General features: G+C 44.3%; 1 pseudogene across 1 annotated transcript in view; it reads left to right on the forward strand.

The window, feature by feature from the left end:
* The first annotated feature begins 1,239 nt into the window (after positions 1-1,239).
* The window catches only part of LOC306664756 (phosphoglucomutase-1-like), a 45,860-nt pseudogene continuing 33,327 nt past the window's right edge, over positions 1,240-13,772 (forward strand). Inside the window, exon 1 of the transcript XR_013766887.1 lies at positions 1,240-1,730. The product of XR_013766887.1 is annotated as a phosphoglucomutase-1-like (transcript). The remainder of the gene's footprint in view (positions 1,731-13,772) is intronic.

Below are 13,772 nucleotides of genomic sequence, written 5' to 3' on the forward strand. Positions count from 1 at the left end.
AGCCTCCCTGCTTGATCAGGATATACCAACTAACCACCAAAAGAAGCATGAATAGACTCTAATTCACAGGTTAATGATAAACTCTGCTGTTGGAACTGGCTAAACAGAGCTAATATTTCAAGAGCTTCTATTTGGGACACCATGTTAGAGAACTTACATCAGCTGATTATGAGGAATTCAAATGAGGCTGGAGCATGGGTCCTTTCAAAATTATCTTAGGTAATCCTGTGCATCCATGGTTGAGAATTAATGACACAGAAAATCCCATTAATTCTTGCAAAAATCATAGTAAAGAAATGGTTGCCCACAAATGTTAACTAACTTCCCCAAGGTTACACATCTTATAAAGCTAAGTTTTTGTTTTTTTTTTTTTTCCTCACTGCACCAAAATGACACACTTCTCAAGCACAGGAGATAATCTCACCAAATCAAGAGAGATACTAAACCTTTTGGTAAGACTCAAGATTCCTACTTCATAATCAAATAACTCCTGTTGACCCTTATCCTCCACGAACCCTTTGGGGCTACCTCAATCCTATATCTCTTTCCCGGCTTATTTTCAAGGTAATCATACTCCATTTTACATTATATTTGCACCTACATTTATCTTGGCCTCCCTGTACATTTCCTAGATGTCTAACCTGATGACTGACAGGTAGATCATGGTCAGAGCCCTGATTTTAGGCTCCAACCCACTTGAGTTGGCCTCCTGCAGGTACTTGGATACGTGGCCCAGACATACATTTTTTGAATTTCGTTTTTATAAACAAAACAAAACAAACAAACAAAAAAAAAAAAACCGGGAAAATTAAAAACTGTACTAAGGTTTAGAAATATTACATGCAATAAATCCTAGTTATTTGTAATATCAACAGAAATAGTGTGGTCCATCTTCAATATGTGGAAAGTAGTAAGTTGAATGAGATTTTCTGAGCTGGATTCCTTTTTGCACTCAAAAGCCCTCACATTGGGTGAAGAATAAAAAGAATAAGGAGTCATGGAACCCAGCTGAGATTGGCTTTTCTGTCCTTAAGAACAGTTTTCCAGAAAGTTATTTATACATGATACACTAGTCAAGCCAAAAGAAATCACTACATTGTACTCTTACATTTTATCCACCCCGCCTCATGTCCTTGCCCTAAGACGGGGCCCCTACTCCAACCTCTGCCTCTCCATTTCGGGGAGTGGCGGATTTCCTTGGCTTACCCAGGGGAGGGTAAATCAGAGCGGCTCCGCCCACTCCGCCCGAGCCCCGGCGCTGCGCGCTCCCGGTTCCCCCTCCCTGCGGGACCTGCCGGGAGGTGGGCTGGCGATGGACGGAGCGTCCAGTCTCCTGTCCCTTTAAGGAGGAGGGCCAGCGCGGCCGAGGGAGCCCGCGTGGCCCCAACCCGCCCGCGCCCTCAGCCCAGAGCGACTGCAGCTCCAGCCGCGGCCGCCCCTCGGGTAGCAGTGTCCGCGCCAGCGCCAGGCAGCGAGTCGCCACCATGGTGAAAATCGTCACTGTTAAGACCCAGGCGTACCCGGACCAAAAGCCGGGCACGAGCGGGCTGCGGAAGCGGGTGAAGGTGTTCCAGGGCAACGCCAACTACGCGGAGAACTTCATCCAGAGTATCATCTCCACGGTGGAGCCCGGGCAGCGGCAGGAGGCCACCCTGGTGGTGGGCGGGGACGGCAGGTTCTACATGAAGGAGGCCATCCAGCTCATCGTCCGCATCGCTGCCGCCAACGGGGTAAGGGGCGCGGCGGCTTCTCGGGGCATGCGCCCGGGGTGCGTGCGCGACGTGGGGCCCCGGCCCGTCTCGCTCGCGGCTCGGCCACTTCCGTGCGCCGGCGCCCAGTCTCCACCCCCGCGGCCTCTGCGCGGACTCTTCTGGCCTCGAGGCCCCATGGAGGTTGCCGGGCGCGGTGCGGGGAAGTGGCCACTGGGCCACGCGGAGCTGCTCGTCCGACTCCTTGGGGCGGGGAGACGTGTGAGTGGGGAGCCCGCCTTGACCTTGGGAGGCCCGACCCTCCCGGCTGCCCCTCCCTTCTGCCGCCTGCTGGGAGGTAGTCGTCTCCCCGCGGCTCCCGAGGCCTCTGACATTTACATTAACCTTTGCAGCCTCGGGAGATACTGTTACAGCACGGAGCGCAGTGGCCTTAGCGGGGAAAGGTTAGACAGCCGTCGCCTTGCTCAGAACCCCCTCGCCTCGCCATGGTGGCTTGCTATTCTAGTCCGGGACTGGCGCCTCCCGCTGGCTCAGAGCCTGGCGCTTTGAGGCTAGGGTGGCACGAGCACCCATCCCCCGGGGGCGTCAGGCCAGCGGGTCTGAGCAGGCAGGTGCCAAGACTCCTTCTCCAACCACTAGTTCGCGTTGTGCCTGGTTGCTGGGGCGCGAGGCTTTGGAAAAGGTTGGTCACTGCCGGGCAATGCCCTGGATCTATTCCACCGAGGGGGCTGGAGCTGAATATTGATTAAAACAGAAGCAACATGCCCTAGGGCGCTCTTATGCAAACAGTCTGGGCAGGCCAGGAAATTAGCGCAACACCTTGGTTCCGCCCCGCAGCCAAGGAACGTTAACCAACTTAATTGGGCAGGTCCACTTGGAGAGGTAAAACCTTAAAAGTGGTTTTTCCATAAATCTGATGAATGAAATGTGGATTTGTAAAGTGGATAATTTGGGGTTGGTTATCCACTCACTTTTTTTAAAATATTTTTTTAGTTGTCAATGGACCTTGATTTTATTTAATTTATTTATTTATATGTGGAGCCGAGGATCGAACCCAGGGCCTCACACATGCCAGGCAAGCGCTCTGCCCCTGAGCCACAACCCCCGCCCTCCACTCACTTTTATAAAACACTTTCAAGGAGTTCTTATAAGGAGCACATTTTCTTTCTGTATTTATAAAAAGATTTTGACGTATATCCAACTTCTCTGGAACCCATTCCCTTTAGTAATATTTTTAGTCATTTTAGTGATACTCTTTCTTGTTAACATTGTGAGTTGTTTTGCCAAGTATCATGATTAGCACTTCTCTTGCGGAGCCTCATTTACCCGATTGTGCAGCCCTCTAAGGTAGATGCTCTTTTATGGAACTTTCTAGTCACTATGAGAACTTAGAAGCTTAGGCAGGTTAAATATATGAGGAAAAGTGAGCTGGGAGGTATAGCTCAGTGGTAGAGCACTTGCCTAACGTGGATTTGGTGCCCAGCATTAAAAAAAAATTAATTTACAAGAATTACAACAATGATTTACAAAAATTACAATGGCAGCACTGAGAATCCAATACAGAACTGCAAATCCCAAGGACTTGAGCAACTTCTGAGAACAGAGGCACCCTTGAATCTAAAGTTCTTTTTTCTAGTCTCCAGAGTCTAAACTGGGCCCTATCTGCACCTGCCTCCTTGATTAGACATTTATAAACATCAGTGTGGGAAGTTTGATTTGTTTTCTCTATGCTTTTGAGTTTTCAGACAATTACAGATTTCCATGGGAGAAGAAAAAGCAATAACTGCATCCCAGTGGGTCCCTTCATCGCCCTGTGACCACTTGTGCCAAATTTGGACTTCATTCATTCAACAGATATTGAGCCTTGGTAGGGAGAAATGTGTAGAATGAAAGGATGATTCAGGCACAAGAGCTGTCTCTAAGGAACTTAGAGCATAATGGGAGTTTTAGGGTTCATATGGAAATCTGTTCACTTGGGAGTAGTGTGGGGTAGAAAGGAATGAATTAGTTAAGACCGCAAAAATGTTTTTAAAACCTTATCACCCTTTACCCTACTGCCCTGCTACTCTTCCTGCTTTTAATCAACCTTTGAAAAAGTTCTCTGTATTCACCATCTCTGATTTTTTCTTTTTAAACCATCTCTGATTCTTGACTCCCGTTCATTAACCATCTCACTGCAATCTGGCTTCTGCCTCCTCTACCTCTTCACTAAAAGTGCTCTTGCCAGAACCAGTGACTCTGGTTGCTAAACCCCTTTAGATCTTATCAGGACCTTTTTCTTACCTTCTGCCCAACTGACTTTGCATTCTTAGTGATCTTTCTCCCTTGCTTTGACCACTCTCCTACTTTTACTTGAATGTTTTGTTAAGTTCCTTGAGGGACTGCTTGCCCTACTTATCCCCTGGCTCGTCACTAGGTTTCTGTCCTTAGCTTACTGCTCTTTGCTTTCATTCTTTATTTCTACCCACCAGGGATTTAAATTTGCTACTTCTTTTCTCCTGGTGTGGTTCACTTCAGACAGCATCTTCAGAAGGCCTTCCCTGACAGGCCTTCCCTCTGCTTTCCTGTGCTTAACTGCTCCTTTACCATGGATGTCTCCAGCACAGATGAATAAGATGCCAGTGAACAGTCGGTTTATATGTCACAGAGCTTATTCTACTGGAGAATAAGCTTCCTTTAGAAAGGGTCTATGTTTTATCTGTAAGTTGTCCTTGGTATCCTTGGGGGATTGGTTTCAGGACTCCCTGTGGATACCAAATTCTGTACATACTCAAGTCCCTTGTATGAAGTGGGATAGTGCTGGGTACACATCTGTAATCCAGCCACTTGGAAGACTGAGGCAGGAGGATCACGACTTCTAGGCCAGCCTGGGCAACTTATCAAGACCCTGTCTCTAAAGAGTTGTTGGGGGGTAGTATTTGCATATAATCTACACACATCTTTTTTTTTTTTTTTTTTTGTGGTACTAGGGATGGAACCTAGGGTGTCATACATATTAGATGAGTACTCTACCACTGAGCCACACCCCCAACCCCAAAACACATCCTTTTGCATAAATCATCTCTAGAGTAATTAAAATATATAACATTATGTAAATGCTATGTAAATAGTTTATACTGTATTTTTATTTGTATTATTTTCTATTTGTTTTCCTAAATGTTTTCAGTCTGTGTTTGGTTGAATCTGGATTTGGAAGCCTGATATACAGAAAGCCTGCTATGTCTGCAGTACATGGGACAATATAACATCTTATGAATTCATGTTTATTTGCCCTTGATTGTGAGTGACCTGTGTATTCCAGCACTTAACTTAAAACCAGCGTATAGTTGATAACCAATAAACTTATTCTCATCAAACATTTATTATGTGCTTTCTTTGTATCAGACATTGTACTTGAGATACAAAATGTCCCTCCTCTCAGGAAAGATATAGTCTAGAAGGGTAGGTGGACAAGAACACACACAGCATAGTGTGTTAGCTGTTGTGATGGAGGTAAGTGCCAGGTATTGAGGGGCAAGACTGGAGGCAGCTGTCCCTGGGAGGGGAATGCGAAGTGAGGAAGACTTCCTAGGAGGGAGATAGTTGAATTGAGTCGTAAAGATGCATTGGCGTTAGATGCTCTGGGCAGGAGGTGAATGTGCCAGAGGGGAAGAACTCTGGGCAGAATGAACCGGCAGAATGGGAGCAGGGTACTGTTCTCTTGGCTAAGTTATTTAATTTCAGAGCCTTCTTTTCTTCTTCTGTTAAAGTTGGGAATGATAATACATGTCCAGAGAGGCTGTTGTGAGGATTAGAGGAAACTTTACCTGGCAGCCCCTTTTCATCAAAAACAGTTGGAATGACACTTGTGTGATCAGTGTTCTGCCCCCATACATAACAGCATTGCCCCTCACCTGCCTGCAACCCTTTAGTAGCCCCAACTAATATAGAGGGATTCCATGTAGAACCAGCAGGGTGCAGGTGACAAAAAACTAATCGGATTAGTCCAAGTGAGAAAGGAATTTATGGAGCCACTGAAAGTACAAGAGAAGCTCAGTGCAGACTCCTTGGTTCACGCTATTCCTGGTCTCTAAGAACCACTCTGGGCCCAGTGATCTGCCAGTGACCCATAGGAGGAACTGGGGAGAGTTCAAATTCACAAGTAAATGTACAGATAATTATCCTTTGAAAAATAAATTAGATACTTTGAAAGTAAGTGGGGTTTTCATCAATTCCCAGGGGTTCTTTGCCCTGGACTCCTTTGCTACTCCTTTGAGATCATTTCAGAATAATTTTAAGTGAATAAAACAAAACACAAAGGATCCTAAAGGAAATAAAAATTATACTGAAATAAAAGTATTAAGTTAAAAAAATTTGTGATAAAATATGTATGTGCTTCTTTTTTTGCAGGGATGATTGTAGATGGTATTTAGAAATATCTGCAGTTTCATTAAGTTGAGATAATCTGTAGTGTGATTTCTACTGATGATAAAGTCCCAGGGAGCAGTACTATTAGTAGACGTAGTAGTAGAGAAATAATAATGTGGTTTGCTTCCTGCATTTATAACCGAAGGAGATGCTTAATTTCAATTAGAGGTTAGTGAAAACAAAAATGTTTTATTTGTCTTGCCATTCACATTCAGGGATCCCATTGAATTCTACTCATAGACCTTCTGGCAAGCAGGGCAGGTGTTATCTAAGCATCCTGAGTTAAGAACCCTGGATTAAGAAAAATAGCCCCTGTTAGCATTAAGTGCTGCCTGCATTAAAATGGACCTCAAATACTCGATGCAGAGATTCAGGGTCTCATGTTCTCAGACCAAACTTGTGGGGTTTTGAGAAGTTCACCTTAGAATGGAGGAACTGTAAGGGAGAGGGCTGGAAAATCTGAACTCTACTGTCTTCCAACTGAAGATTACTCTTCTGAACTTTCATAGGCCCAGTTGCAAGCACTGGTGAAGGATCCTATCTCTGGGTACAGTTCACAACATCTTCTGAGAAGGACAGGGAAGAGTACTGAGCAAAAGAGGGAAAGCTCAAGCACTCTTAGGTAGAGGAGACACATTGCTTAAAATCTGATATCCCTGGATAGGGATGACCTGGCAGAGAAATATCTTTGGGTCACTTTTTAATATGCTCTAACTTCCATGTTTTAAAGTTTTTTAGTTATGATAATTTTTTAAATGATTGCTCTCCCTTTCTGATTTTGAATCAGCATAAACACCAGCATGAATAAGATATTTGTCTCTTTCATTTAGGAGTATACAACCCTTGCAGGGAGATGAGACACAAGGAATACATATGCACAGAAAGAGCAGAAGTCCGAAAAGCACTAAGGTCAGAGAAGGGGGAGAACACTCTGGGCCCGGGACAGAAGAGGTGGGACTTGAGCTCCTGAAGGAGTGTACGCAAAGCAAAGAAGGGGGCCACCTTTGAGGAGAGGGGAACAGAAAGAAGCCAGGAAGAGGGAAGAGGCAGGGCTAGTGTTCGGAGCCAGGCACAGTCTTGGTTACGGGAAGTCTTTAAATCAAATTGGGAGCTTTTCTTTCTTGGTTTACTAATTTTGTTGCCTAGTTTTTTTGTCCTTTCTTAAATCTAATGCCCATAGAACATCAGAGACTGTTCAAACTAAAGCCTTTTTGTTAAACAAAACTAGATAAGGAAGAACCAGAGACTGTCTTTGGAAAAATGATTCATTTGGTAAATATTGAGCACCTACTGCATGCTGTTCTTCGTACTAGGACACAGCAGTAAACGGAAGAGTATCTTTCATAGAGCTGGGAGGCTGTAGTTGAGAGAGACAGATGATAAATATGTCAGATAAAGAGAAATTCTCTGAAGAAAATAAAACCTGGTGCAAGGAGAGAACATTTTGGGGTGAGCTGCTGTCTTCAGTGTGGTCATTGGGAAAGCCTCTCTGGTAAACCTCATGGGAGCAGAGACCTGAGTGAAGCGTAGCTGGGAGCCAGGCACGGATCTGTGAAAGACGTCTAGGCAGAGGGAGACTTAATAGAGGATAAGCATATTCACTCATTTAACATTGTAAATGTATGCTCCAAGAAAGTAAACATAGTGCAGTGTCATTGTATGAAGGGTCCCGATATATTATGAAGGCTTACGTAGAGTGTATTATTGTATTATACATGATCTTAGGATAATAAGAGGCATAATCATCTTTGATGAAATATTTAATAATAAACTTCTGTCTTGGACTCAAAGGATAGGAAACACTTTTCATTGACCCTCAGGTTAAATATTTGGGGGTCTGCAAATTAAACTTATAAAAGATGGATTAGCAACAAAAATACATCTGTGGAGTTTCACAGAAAAACGTGACTGGAGGCAGTTAGAATTTGTGGCTTATATACCATGTTATTAGAGGAAGTGGGAAGGCAGGAGGGCACTTGCTGGACAGCATGACTTTTGGGAAAATCAAATGGGCCTTTAAGAGAATAGGTGGGAAACAGGATAGTTTTGTGACAGTGCCTAAGTACTAAAAGTTAATCTTTCCTGGTTGTGAATCTCCTGGAAGGGGGATTTATGACAATTGAGTTCTTTGGGGATGCCCTGCTTTTAAGATAGAGGAGAGAGTTTAGTAAGAAGCTATTCTCAAGTGCCTTCAACTCAAAATAAATTTTTTTTTTTTTTTTGCCACAGCAGCATAATGTGGTCCCCTTCAGACTTCAGATGAATTTGCAGAATGACTTCAAGTGACCTACTCTGTTATTCTTTCTTTCTTTTTTTTTTTAATTTTTTTTAGTTGTTGATAGACCTTTATTTTATTCAATTATTTATATGTGGTGCTGAGAATCGGACCCAGTGCCTCACACATGCTAGGCAAGTGCTCTACCACAGCCACAACCCCAGCCCCACTGCATTATTCCTTTATCATGGTACTGAGAATCAAACCCAGGGCCTTGTGCATGCCAGTCCAGCAGTCTACCACTGAACTCCATCCCAGCCCTAACACTTCCAAAGCCGAAAAGTTTGAACTGATCCATTTATTCTCCTCTAAGTTCCTATGAAGTCTCCATAGACATACCTCGTCATTCTATTGACTTTGAAACTGTGCTCATAGTTGGGATCCACCTTTAAAAAATGGCTGCTGAGTGGGTAAAATAAGTTATTAGGAGCTCAGTATGGGCTTCAGTTGGGAGGATTTGGAGAAGCTTCTCATTTGGTGTCATTTGGGCAGTAGAATTGCAAAGGGGCAGCCCTATGGGGTGGTTTAAAATGGTAAGAAGAATGTGTCCTTTCCTTTTGCTGTGCAAATGGATGTAAGCTGAGATTTTTTTTTAGGGGGGGGAGGGGGGTGTTCGCTTGCTCTGTTTTATTTTAACTTCAACAATTAAAAGTCCTTCTTCCCTTTGCTTCTCTCAGTCACCACTGAACTGAGACCTGAGGCGTAAAGACAGCCCTGAAGAAACCCTCAGGGACTGCCAGTTAAGTCACGCCAATAAAATTTTAATCCCCTTTATCATTATTTTTTTATATTGGAAACATTTTCCTTCCATCCTCCTCTTCATGAGTGCTATGATTTGAATATGGTTTAGGTGTGTCCCCTGGAGGTTCATGGATTAGAAGCTTGGTTCCTGGTGCAGTGATATTAAAAAAAAAAAAAAAAAGTCATGGGGTGTTTAAGAGGTGGGATTTAGTGGGTGTTAGTTTCTCCTGCTCTTGACTTGCTGTCTTGCCTTTTGATCTTCCTCTTGTGTGTATAACCACCATGATACAATCTGCCATGAGTTGGTGCTGCTAGGGGATACTCTCCAGAGCCTTCTAATGCTGTTTGAAACTTAGCCTTCAAAACTGTTAGCTAAATGAACTTATTTTCTTTATACTGTACCCAGTTTCAGGTGTTGCATTAAAGCAACAGAAAATGGACTAACTCAACCAGTACCTCAAAGTGTTTCTGAAAAGATGAAATGTGATAGATGAAATGTGGCTGATTTGTCTGGCCCATTAGTGGAGTTGGAACTGGATCTTTGGTCTTCTGATATTTCATCCAGTTGATCTTTTCCATGAATAAATGTATCTCAAAGCTTAAGTATTTCTGGGAATTGTTATAATATCCCAGTTAAAGTTTGTGGAAACTAGATTGGGCAGTGTTAACTATGACTTTCAGAGTTTTTAATGTTGAGTGAGTCCTGTGAGTTTGCAAGAGGATCCCGAATGGAATGATTTGGGGAACTACTACCAATCTATACCATGTTGGGTTTATATGCCCATCTGTACCTTAGAAGAATCTTCCCAGAATTAAGTCTGATTTCTTTTAAAACTGGTGTTAATGGCACAAAGTGAGGTTGAGGTCTGTTTTCCTATAGATACATACCAGGTGGCTTATTTTGGCAGCTAATGGCATGAATTTGTTTTTGGCTACTCTGAGTGCAAGTGATTCAGCACAAGGTGTATTTTCCTATCAGGTTGCTGAGTGGTAGAGTTATAGGGTAAGTAATGGAAGTCCTGACCAAATATTTGGCCCCTGCACTGTACTCCAGCCTGCTCACAAGCACCTCTGTTGCTCAGGAGTGAATTAAAATGGCTGCTCTCTGGTGTGAATTCAGTGGGCTCAGTCAGCATGGTGCAGTAGCCGTTTTGGGGATCCACACCAGATAGTTCAACTGTACTGTGCTGGGACAGAGCAGAAAAGAAAACAGGCCCATCCTCACCACTTGGGACTTAAGCTTGAAAGGTTCATGTTTGAGGGTTGGTGGGTCATAGACAACAAACCAACAACTGCTGGGGCACACCAGTGCTGTTTGGGGTGAGTAAGGCAGGCAGGGAGAGAAAAGAGGTTTAGCCGACATAGGTAAGGAGTGCCCACTCGACCCAGACCTGAAGGGAAGAGGAGAGGAGAATGTTCCAGACAGAAGCAGAGGTGAGAGAGCTTGACCTGTTGAAGAGGTGCCACACCCCCCAACTTTATATTTTTGTTTCAGAATTTACAAAAGGCAAGCACACCTAAAAATACACTTCATGTTTGATAATTTTACATGATACTCCTGCATGCATTGCTTCATTTCCTCTACAGTCGAGTACGGCCAAGCTGGGTGAAGGGTTAAGCAGGGAAGGAAGCAGTTGGTATGGAGTGTAGTTCTTGCCACTTGATTTAAAGCCACTTTTCTTACCATTGGAATGAATTAAAACCAGCTTATGGAATCACAGTGTAAAATAAGAGGCAAAATCCACATCAAGGCACAACAGTTTTTCTTCCTTTCATGGTCTCCATAAAAAAGTGAGAGCTGAGCCAGTAGACTGCAGTCCTAGGACCAGCTGGGATCAGCAGTAACAAATCACTGCCTATCTTCCAGCTAATACAGGGAAGCCGCATTTGCCAAGGACTGGATTCTGGAGTTGGAAATGAAGATGATATTTTAGGATAATCAAAATCGCCCTTACAATCCCTATGTAAATTATCACGTTGAAGAACATGTACAACACAATGTGTGTGTCTGTAGATTCTAGAATGTCATTTGGCACAGCGAGCTGCTCAGACTTTGAGAGACATGTGCAATCTAGGTCGAGCAAGGCATGTGGTTGTTGAGTGGAAAGGTAGCAGAATTGCCTGTGCTATTTAAATTTCACTCTTTTCCTCTTTGTTTGCCTGACAGTTATATATAATTAAGTTTGTGCAAGAGAAATACTTGTCTGATGTGACTACATTGCAAATGCCTGCTACTACTCAGTTGTACATATGAGAAGCATCTCAGTTGTAATTCAACACATGTGACTTGGAACATGATGTACTTGTGACTTTCTACCCGGGTTATATTGAAATCTTAGCTAGATTTCTCTATCAAAGCTTGTCCTCCCTTTGTAGCTCAGCTTGTTCATCAGCTCTGGAAGATAACACTTTGGGGTGCCTCCCAAACTGAATTCAGCATTCGCCATGTAGCCTGTATTTTAAGTCAAATACTTTGTATAATTATATAGACTGCACTGTTGTAACAGAGACTCAAAACAACAATCAAATAACTCAGAAGTTTTTCGCCCTCATGGACTAGTCTATTGTAAGCAGGCAGGGACAAGTGTGATAGCTCTGTGGTGTTGGAAGCCAGCTTACTTGACTCTAGTAGCTTCGCCGTCTTGAAGGGATTGCACTTGCCCACCTGGTTGCTGATGGCTCCCCAGCACCACATTCATGTTTCATCCTGTGGGCATGAGAAAAAGATGGGTGTGTTTGTCAGCTTCCTATTACTCTAACAAATACCTGAGGTTGATAAGAGAAGAAAGGTTTATTTTGACTCACTGTTCTGGAGGTTTTAGTTGATGACCAGTTGACCCCATTGCTTTGGGCCTAAGGTAACCATGATAAGAGCATGTGGTAGAAAAGGCCCACTTACCTCATGATGAAGCACAAAAGAGAGGAAGAAGAATGGGCAGGGTCCCACTATCCCCTTGGGGGAAAACCCCAAGTGATCTAAAAGCTCCCACTAGACCCCGCCTCTTAAAGGTTCCACCACCTCCCAATAGCACCATGGACTCGGGGACCAAGCCTTTAACACATGGGCCTTTCAGGGGACACTCATTCAAATAATAGCAATGGAGCAAAGTGCCTTTGCCCTTCGAATCTGGAAAGTAATCACCTGACTCCTGCTGACAATTCATTGGCTGGATCTAACATGTAAGCCATAGTTACTTTAAAGAAGGACTGAAAAAGGTATACTTTATATTGGAAGACATGTGACCAGCTAAAATGGGTGGTTCTGTTACTTTAAAAAAGAGAGGGAAAACTCTAAATCCCTGCCCTTGTCAGTTGCCCCTTTGGCCGTGCGGATAACTATGCCGACTGTTCTTGCCACCTCTCCACCCCCAAAACCACATCACTCCTCCAGAGAGGAGGCGTCCCACATTCCTCTGGTCACTCAGTTCAGTGTCTGTGAGTCCCGGGTGCGGGTATACCTCTCTCCATCTGGGCCATGTGTGGCTCCTTGTGGTTCAAAGTCCAATAAATTTAAAGGCAAATTATCAGCTCCCTCCTCCCCACCATCTGTCTGTCTGTCTGTCTATCTCTACATAACACACATACAGATCTAGTTCTGTGTAGTTATATATAGTCATGTGTATACAGCAGCCACCAGTCATAGAGGTCACACTGTGCTGGAGGGCAGCGGCAGACTCCCTGCCCTGGAAATGGGTATGTCACAGAGAGCGCTGGTTCTGCCTCAGGAAGGAACTCTCCATATCTGTCCTTTCTTCACATAGTTGGGGACATTGAAGAGGAGGCACCGAAAGCCCTTTTGGGGGTTGCACAGCATCTGCAACCTGCTTCCTGTTGATGAGAGCCGGGGGCAGGGGAAGGATGGTGCAGACTGGGCTTACGGTGTCCTTCCTGTGCAGCTAGTTTCCTCACAAACTCATTAGGCGTCTGGCCTAGTGTGATCAACTCCATGTGCTGGGAACCACGGTAAAGTTTCTTAGCTACACAGAGTTTTGAAGCCTGAAAACTAACTGACTTACTTATTGGCCTCTGCCTTGGTTCTCCATTGCCAATGGCCACTTGGGACAACAGGAAAGGACATTCTGGGTGAGAGGGCAGTATTCATCATTTTGTATTTGCTGGTGGACTAGCCACTGTCTGACAGGGAATCCTGAAGCAGACTTGACACAACCTCTTCTGCTTAGCCGGCTGCTTCATGTGTAGCTACTTTAGTTTGGGAACAGAAACAGCTGTCATCTCAACTCTGCAGTATCACCAAGTACTGGACTAGGGCGACATTGCTTGCAGACCACAGTCAAAGAAAACTTCCCTCAGCAAAGTCATAACCTCCTCCACTTCTGCCTGCTAATTGGCCAGCCCTGGCCTGAGCTCTCTGAATTGTGGCAAGAAGTAGCCAATGACACATTCTGAATTCTCCCAACCATTCACCTTGAGCTACAGGTGTGGTTGCTCAGTGGTCTGCCTTCCAAGCTGTCAGAGGAAGCAGTTTTTTCACAGCATAAATGACATGCTGATGCCAGGTATTTTAGATTCTGCTTTGGTACTGATTTTGGTGGGGGAGAGGTGCAGATAGCACCTGAGGACTTATACCTGGTAGGCAAGTGCTCTGCCATTAAGCTACATCCCCAACCCTTTCTTTCTTA

This window comes from Sciurus vulgaris (assembly GCF_902686455.1).
Source record: "Sciurus vulgaris genome assembly, chromosome: 1".
In the NCBI taxonomy this organism is placed as follows: domain Eukaryota; kingdom Metazoa; phylum Chordata; class Mammalia; order Rodentia; family Sciuridae; genus Sciurus; species Sciurus vulgaris.